The following is a 7,803-nucleotide window of genomic DNA, read 5'->3' as shown; positions in this document are numbered from 1 at the left end:
ATTTATTTATTTGATTAGGTAAACTATTTTGATTTTAAATATCTATTTTATTTTATTTATATGCTATTTTTATTTAAGATATATCTATGACAATTTATCAATATTTTATGTTATTTTTGAAAGACTTAGCATATATATCTAGTCAGTTTTTGTAGTTTCTTTTTGTTTGTTTATCTTAATTGATATTTAAGTTTATTTTAACAGATTTCTCCAGAAAATTTCAGATTTCTTAAAATATTAAACTATGATTCTGATTTGGCATGTTTTTGATAGTTTTTAATTTATCTATAATATTTTAATAAGATAAAGCCCTTCTCATAAAAAAATACACAATTTATTTTTTTCTGTTAAATCTCTTATTCAATTCTCAATAAGTTAATATCAAATAAAATGATTGATCTGGTATATTTTCAATGATATTTGTAAAATTCTATATGAACACATCAAATAAATAATAGTCTCAATTTTTAAATCATATGTACTTTCAATTCATATTTTCTTTTTATTTGAAATTCTTTTGTTTTTAAGATTAATATTTGTTTAATTAATTTACTGTTATATTTTCAAAGATTTAGTTATATAGTAAACATAATGTTGACATTCAATGGTTTATATAATAACTTAATATAGTATATGCTAATTTGTGGATATTTCAATAGCATATAACATAAACTTTGAAAATGCATCAACTTGTATATAGTATATATTATTTGTTATTTTCAGTATATATACATAAACGTTAAAAATCGCGTGTTTGAATTTCATATTTATAAGTCTTCCAAGTTTTAGTTAATAATTATCCTCAATGGTATATTTATGTTAAAATGAATATGTAGTCATTCTCAATTATAGAACATCAACTTATAATAATACATGTTATTGTGAATTTTGTCAATGACATATAACCTAAATTTTGAAATTACATGTTTTAAAATCTAGATAGTTATATTTTTTAAAGTCTTGCATTTTTTTATTTTTTCTGTTAAATTCAAATATTATAAATATCAAGTTAATTTACGTGATGTTTTACTTTTGTTAATCTACCTTATCTGATATTGATTCTATTTTTTTTGTTTCAAAATCTTTCTATATTTATTTAAAATGGAAAAATGATTGCTGGCTACGTGAAGTATGGCCATCACATGGCTAACCATGTAAAGTATACTAATGTATACCTAGCTACGCGAAGTATATGTTATGCATGACAAACCCTCAACTTAATGATGTTTGTAGCTAACATCACAAGTTTAATTTTACTCATCGAAAAATAATGTAGATGCAGAGACCGTTATCTCGTTCGTCATTAATTAAAATATGACCAATACGACAATAATTTAACTAAAATTAGATTTTAACCCAATGTATAAAAGCGTAAAGAATATTTTTATAAATATCCAATATACAAAATAAATATGTTAACATTTTTGATATGTAGTGTTTTAACATTTTTTATTTTAGTGTATATTTGAAAACTGTATATTTATATTATTTTATTTATATAAGATATGAAAGTAATATAAGATATTGTGTAATTTTGTTTTTTAGTTATCTTAATACTTTTTATGAAAATTTTAATAATTTTCTGTAGTTTGCTTGATGAATTGTATGATATATACTTATTTGATAAATTTAATTATAAAACTTATTTGACGTCAATTCATTGACTCTAACATTTTTTTGTTTAAAACTTATTGATGTCATTTAAACCAAAAATAATCTCTCGTGTAAATTATTAATATTTATTTAAGAATAAATAAAATATAAGAATATAATATGGTTAGTAAGTTAAATGAAATGATATAATGTATAGTTTCAAATACACAAAAATAAAAAATGTCAAAACACTACTTAACAAAATTTTATAAAACATATTGATTTTATAAATTAGATTTTGTAAAAATATTTTTAACTCTTTTAAAACGCGGATCAAAATCTAAATTTTGTTAAATTACCGTAAAAAAACACCATATTTTAATTGATGAAACATTAGATTTAAACGGTTTTTGACATCTATATAATTTTTTGAATTAATGAAATTAAACTCGTGATGTTAATTACATCACATCATTAAGTTGAGGGATGTAGTCATGCATAACATATACTTCGTGTAGCTAGGTATACATTAGTATACTCTGCATGGTTAGCCATGATGGCTAATACTTCACGTAGCCAGCAATCATTTTCCTTAAAATTCTATTTGTTAGTTATTTTTATTGTTATTTACAAAATCACTTTAAAATTACGTAATTTATATATAATTTTTTTTAATTTTTGTAAAGTTTAAGTTCTTTTATTGATTTATATTTTATTTTGAAATGAACATTTTTTGGTAATATTGACTTCTTAGAAATAATAAACGAAAATAATTGTTTCAAAGTCTAACATTTTTAGTTTTATTAAATTTCTAAATATTATATATATTAAGTTAATTTTCATGTAATATTTAATTTCGTTAAAAAATTCTTATTCTATTATACTGTTTAAAATTTTACACACTTTTGTTAATAATTATCTTTGTTAGTTATTTTGTGTTAATTTCAAAAATCAGTTTCAAATTATGTAACTTATATAATAATATTTTAACTTTTTAAGTTTAGTTTTTATATAATTTATGTTTTATTTTGAAATAAACAAATTGTTTTGTTATATTGACATTAATTAGAAAAAACAAATTGAAAAATGATTGGGCATATTTATAATGATTAACTATATATATAATCTTTTACTTTTTTAGCTTTCCTTATTTGATATTGATTCTGTTTTAATCTCAAATAAACATTTTTTGGAATATTTACATTTTGAAAATATTATACTAAAAAATGATTTCTCATATTATGATTATTTGTTTTCAAATCCTATGTGTTTCAATCATTTTATTGATTTTTTCAATAGCATATAACCTAAACTTGAAAAATAATGTGTTTTAAATTATATAGTTTCTAATTGTTTAAATATCTTGCATTTTTAATTTAGTTATTATATTGTGTAGAGATATTATGTTAGTTGGAAATATATATATATTAAGTTATATTATATATAATTCTTTGACTTTTGTAAGTTTTCCATATTTAAATTGATTCCATATTTAGTTTCGAAATAAATAATATTTTGGAAATATAGATATTTTAAAGAAAATAAATTAGAATGATGATTTGTCATATTATGATTGGAGATTTAAAATTCTGTGGACGATGACTTATATCCTCATTTTTTGAATATTGACATTTTTAAAATGTTAAACTAAAATAATGATTTCCCATTATGATTAGTTGTTTAAAATCCTATGTATTTTCAATCATAGTATTGAATATTTTCAACGGCATATAACCTAAACATTAAAAATCATGCATTTTAAATTTATATAGTTCTAGTTGTTTAAATATCTTGCATTTTAAGTTAGTTATTATATTTGTAAAATATTTTTTGTTAATTCGAAAATATATTATATATTAAGTTAAATTATATATAATTCTTTGACCTTTTGTAAGTTTTTCATATTTAAATTGATTCTTATTTAATTTGAAAACTGGCAAATTTTGGTAATATTGATATTTTAAGAATAGTAAATTTGAATGATGATTTGTCGTATTACGATTGAAGATTTCAAATCCTATATGGACGCTCTCAAATGGCTATAGCCTCAACTTTTATATAGTATAGATATGAAAATAATAAATCGCGCATTGAATAAAGTTTCATATAAAATGCATAAAACCAAGTATACTTTGTTATCTTAATATTAATATGCAATGATACTAATTATTAAGATAGAGGTAATATGAACCAACTTTCGTTCTCTAATCTCTTAATTAACTTTCTTTCTTTGTCATCAATAATTAAAGTTAAATGTTAGCTTAATTAAGATAATAATATATATATATAATTATTAGCTCACTAAGATATATAATAACATAAATGCGAGAAATTCATTAATATATATTTATTAGTAATAGAAGTTTCTAGCATATAAACATAATATATCCACAAATGATTATGAATAGCAAAGAAAGAACATTTTATAATATGTTTCCTCTATATAATTTCTTTATTTATGCAGCTTTTAGCGTTAGCCCCAGAGCCGGAGGTGATTATTGAGCCAGATTCCAGCTACTATAGGATTCCACCTGAATATATTTGGCAGAAACCCCAGAATCAGTTTCAGAAAATAAGATCAAATTGTAATTAAAGCCAAACAAAGTGAAGTTTTAGACCGATTGGGGTTTGTTGTGATTGGAAATCCAGCATCAGTAAGGGTTTGATGACATAGGTTTCTAAATGCGTGGGGAACCATATCATTATCTGGAAAATAATATAATCGAAAAGAGTCAATATCAATGGATGACAATATAACTTGTCTCACATACAACCTCCAATTTTAAGTAAGATGGGTAGCAATGCAGCACGTAGTGGATCCACAGTGCCGAAGTCAATATGTTGCTCGAAGTTGCTGCAAGATTGATTTATATTTCCATTTTAAAATTGTATTTAACTTCGGTTCAAAAAAATGTAAAAAAATAATCATAAGCGATATTAGTGTTTGAAGAGTACCTCCTGGTAGGTAGCCAGCCGTTGATCGCTACGATAGCGTGTATGCTCATAGTGTTTATCCCTCGAGGTACAGAATAACTGCCAAAGTAGAGAGCTGCCGCTGCACCCAAGCCATAACCTCCTACTCCTTTCCTGACTATCAAAACCATCGATTATAACATCTGAAATATAAGTTTCGATCATATTATATAGTCTAAACTATGCATCTCAGCCTCTCAGGTGTATAGAAGATGATTATGGATTACCATGAACAGGTTCACCAGCCAAAAGGGTAGCCACATTCGCACTTGTACTATTGAGAGAAGCCAAAGCGTCATCTTTTATGTTCTCATAAGCTTCTTTGACGTCAAACCCTAGTTCATAGAACATATTGTAAATACAATCTTGTTAATTTTCAGTTAAAGTTTTTAGAAGACATAATGTAATTTGAATTTTGAAGCTAACTGATGGTCTTACAAGCAGTGGTTACCGCTCCATCCAAGCGAGAAACGGGACGTGTAGGAGCAGTAGGACAAATCCATTTAATCTATGCATATCCATCATAAAATTCAATTAGAAATTTCGACTAAGTTTCCATTTGGTAATAAAAACAGATTTATGAGAAAAAAAATGTTCACGGATCTGTACATTTCGAAGTCCCAACTGTTCTACAAACCGAGCTGAGCTGCAGAACGAATTAACATATAAATATAGTAAGGAACGAACTTTAAAAACATAGAAAAGAAGAGTTTAATTAGGTGTATACAAGCTATAGGAAATAGTCTTACATTCTCATATAAAAAAGACTGAGGAAAGGAACAAAAGAGTACTTATTATTCTTTGGCACAAAAAGAATATTGAAATAGTTATAAAAAAAAAGAATATTGAAATTCTTATTTATAGAACCTTCCGAAATCTAATTTAAAAAAACATCCTTTTCAATTTCAGTATTCATACAATTGAAACAAAAAAAACTTGAAGATTTTCTAAATCATGTTTAAAACTTAAGATCATGTATTGTTTGTTGAAATTAAATGAGCATATGTGAATAAAAAAACGCAAATAATGCATGCGAGAATTACTCTTCGCCATTTTCCCCGATGTCGTGCAACCAAACTATAGTGGCTTTGGGGTTTCCTATAGGATGAACAAACGTAGTGACTCCATATGGAATCCCATTATCATCTGTAAATATTTTCACAAGACAAAAGTTCAGTGTATAGTCAGTTACAAACTTGAATATTTATCCTAGAAAATGCTTCAACAACTTTTTGCGTAACTACAGCAGAAGTATAAACAATCAACAACAACAAAAAAACATACTTAGAGCCATGTTCTCAAGATAACTGCTTATTTTTCAAAATATTTTTCGTTCCCGAGAAGCTTTTAGATTGCGTTAGAGATGGAGAATGTAATGTAATATTTTGTGTATTTATATAACCGAAGGAGTGTTAGGAGAAAATATATTTGTCATAAAAGATGGATGCATGAAAAAATATGGTATTGAAAATTGATTGCATGAGGAAATCATCTTATTACGAGTTAGATGATATCTTAATAGCCTGGATAGGCGGATCTATAACTTAACTAATAAAGTTAAATTTAGAATATCTGGAATTAGACACATGTCAGTATTCCCCCTAAAGAGAAAAAAAACTTAACTTTATTAGTTAAGATACTGTATAAGTTTAATGTATATCTCCAATCTCCATATGTGCCCCTTAGTATGTGAGTCTTATATGTATATTCTTTAGATTCTTTAGGTTTTGCTTGTGGGAAGTCTTACTCTTGAACCACAAGATGAAGACCAAGAGATGGGAAGGTATCTAAGAGATGTAATGGTTATTGTTTCGGAAACTACCAACAAATCTCATGTTTCCTTCTAATGTTTATGATTTGGTTTTATTCTTATCCCTTTGAGCACTGCGTTAGGTGTTCGGGTGGCACATTTACCTCAGTTTACAGAACAAAACAACCATCGAGATTTTTCTTTTTATTTATTTCTCTTTTTTCATTTGCTAGTATGTATCCACCTATCTCAACTTTGGCTCTAACTAGTGATCACAAAATGAATAATAGGAACAAAGAGGAATGAAATGCAGAGGAAAAAAATAATAGAAATACTTATTCTTATTCTTTATTGTTTCTTGTCAGATTTTATAAAGAATATTTTTACTCTATAATTCCTTAAATTAAAAGGAACGAGTAGGAACATTTGGAAAAAATATTCCACATGAATAGTGTGAAATTTGAGGAATGAAGAGGAATTACCCATTTCCACTTATTCATTTGGTCACCGGTTAGAGCTTTAATGTTTTCCCAAAAAAAAAGCTCTACTTAGAGCATCTCCAACCCCACTCCATAATTTACTCCAAAATTGAGAATGGAGTTGAAAATGGAGTGGAAAATGGAGGGATGACCAAAAAATAAAAGCATTACTTTATAAATGGAGTAATGTTTTTATTTTTTGGTCATCACTCCATTTCCCACTCCATTTCCAACTTCATTCTCAATTTTGGAGTAAAATATAGAGTGGGGTTGGAGATGCCCTTAGTTTTTGTTCATCTGCTGAACAATGTTTCGGAAATTGAGCAGTACCACGTATATCGTAGTTTGATTGCTGTTGGCAGATGTTGTATCCTTTAATTTAGATTATTTTTCTCGGTTTTTAATAAAAAATTATCAAAAATGACTCAAAACTTAATTTTAAATATATAAATGTATCACAAATTCAATCAAATGCAAAAATAGCTTAAATGCCTAGTGAAATAACAACAGTCCCCTCATGAACACCTAGTATCTATATTATTTGAATCCATAGATATAATTATCTAAAGCTGAAAATTTCCTTGATTTGTAAATATTGATAGTTCAAAATAAAGAGAAAAAAAAAACTCGGAAAAGACAGCAATATAGAATCTTAAATTGATCCGTCCACCAGCTCATTAGTGAATTTCAAAATCAATTTTGTTTTTAGTCTTTGGACTTTGCTATTAACAGGCTAATGTTAAAATTAGTATTCAATACAATAAAATGATGTTTTATATATATGTGATTCTGAAATCATGTACAATTAATAGTAATGTATCATTAATCATATTTTTAAAAATCAATCTCGTATCCTTAATTCATTTAAATTCGATTCTACATAAGCAAAAAGACAATTCTCTCAATAGACATTTTAAAAAGAAGATTATCACAAAAAACCCCAAAAGAAGAAAATGATCAAAATAGATTTTATTATACCCAAAAATAAAACAAGAAGTGTATTTTCAA

The 7,803-nt window shown here is 25.6% G+C and overlaps 1 pseudogene; it reads right to left on the bottom strand.

Moving 5' to 3' along the window:
* Nucleotides 1–4,049: 4,049 nt before the first annotated feature.
* LOC108845415 (uncharacterized) lies at nt 4,050–6,816 on the bottom strand (annotated as a pseudogene).
* Between the last annotated feature and the right edge of the window lie 987 nt (nt 6,817–7,803).

Source organism: Raphanus sativus, chromosome 3, assembly GCF_000801105.2.
Source record: "Raphanus sativus cultivar WK10039 chromosome 3, ASM80110v3, whole genome shotgun sequence".
Taxonomy (NCBI): Eukaryota; Viridiplantae; Streptophyta; class Magnoliopsida; order Brassicales; family Brassicaceae; genus Raphanus; species Raphanus sativus.
Note: the sequence above shows the minus strand (reverse complement) of the source record. Positions and strands in the feature narration are given on the sequence as shown.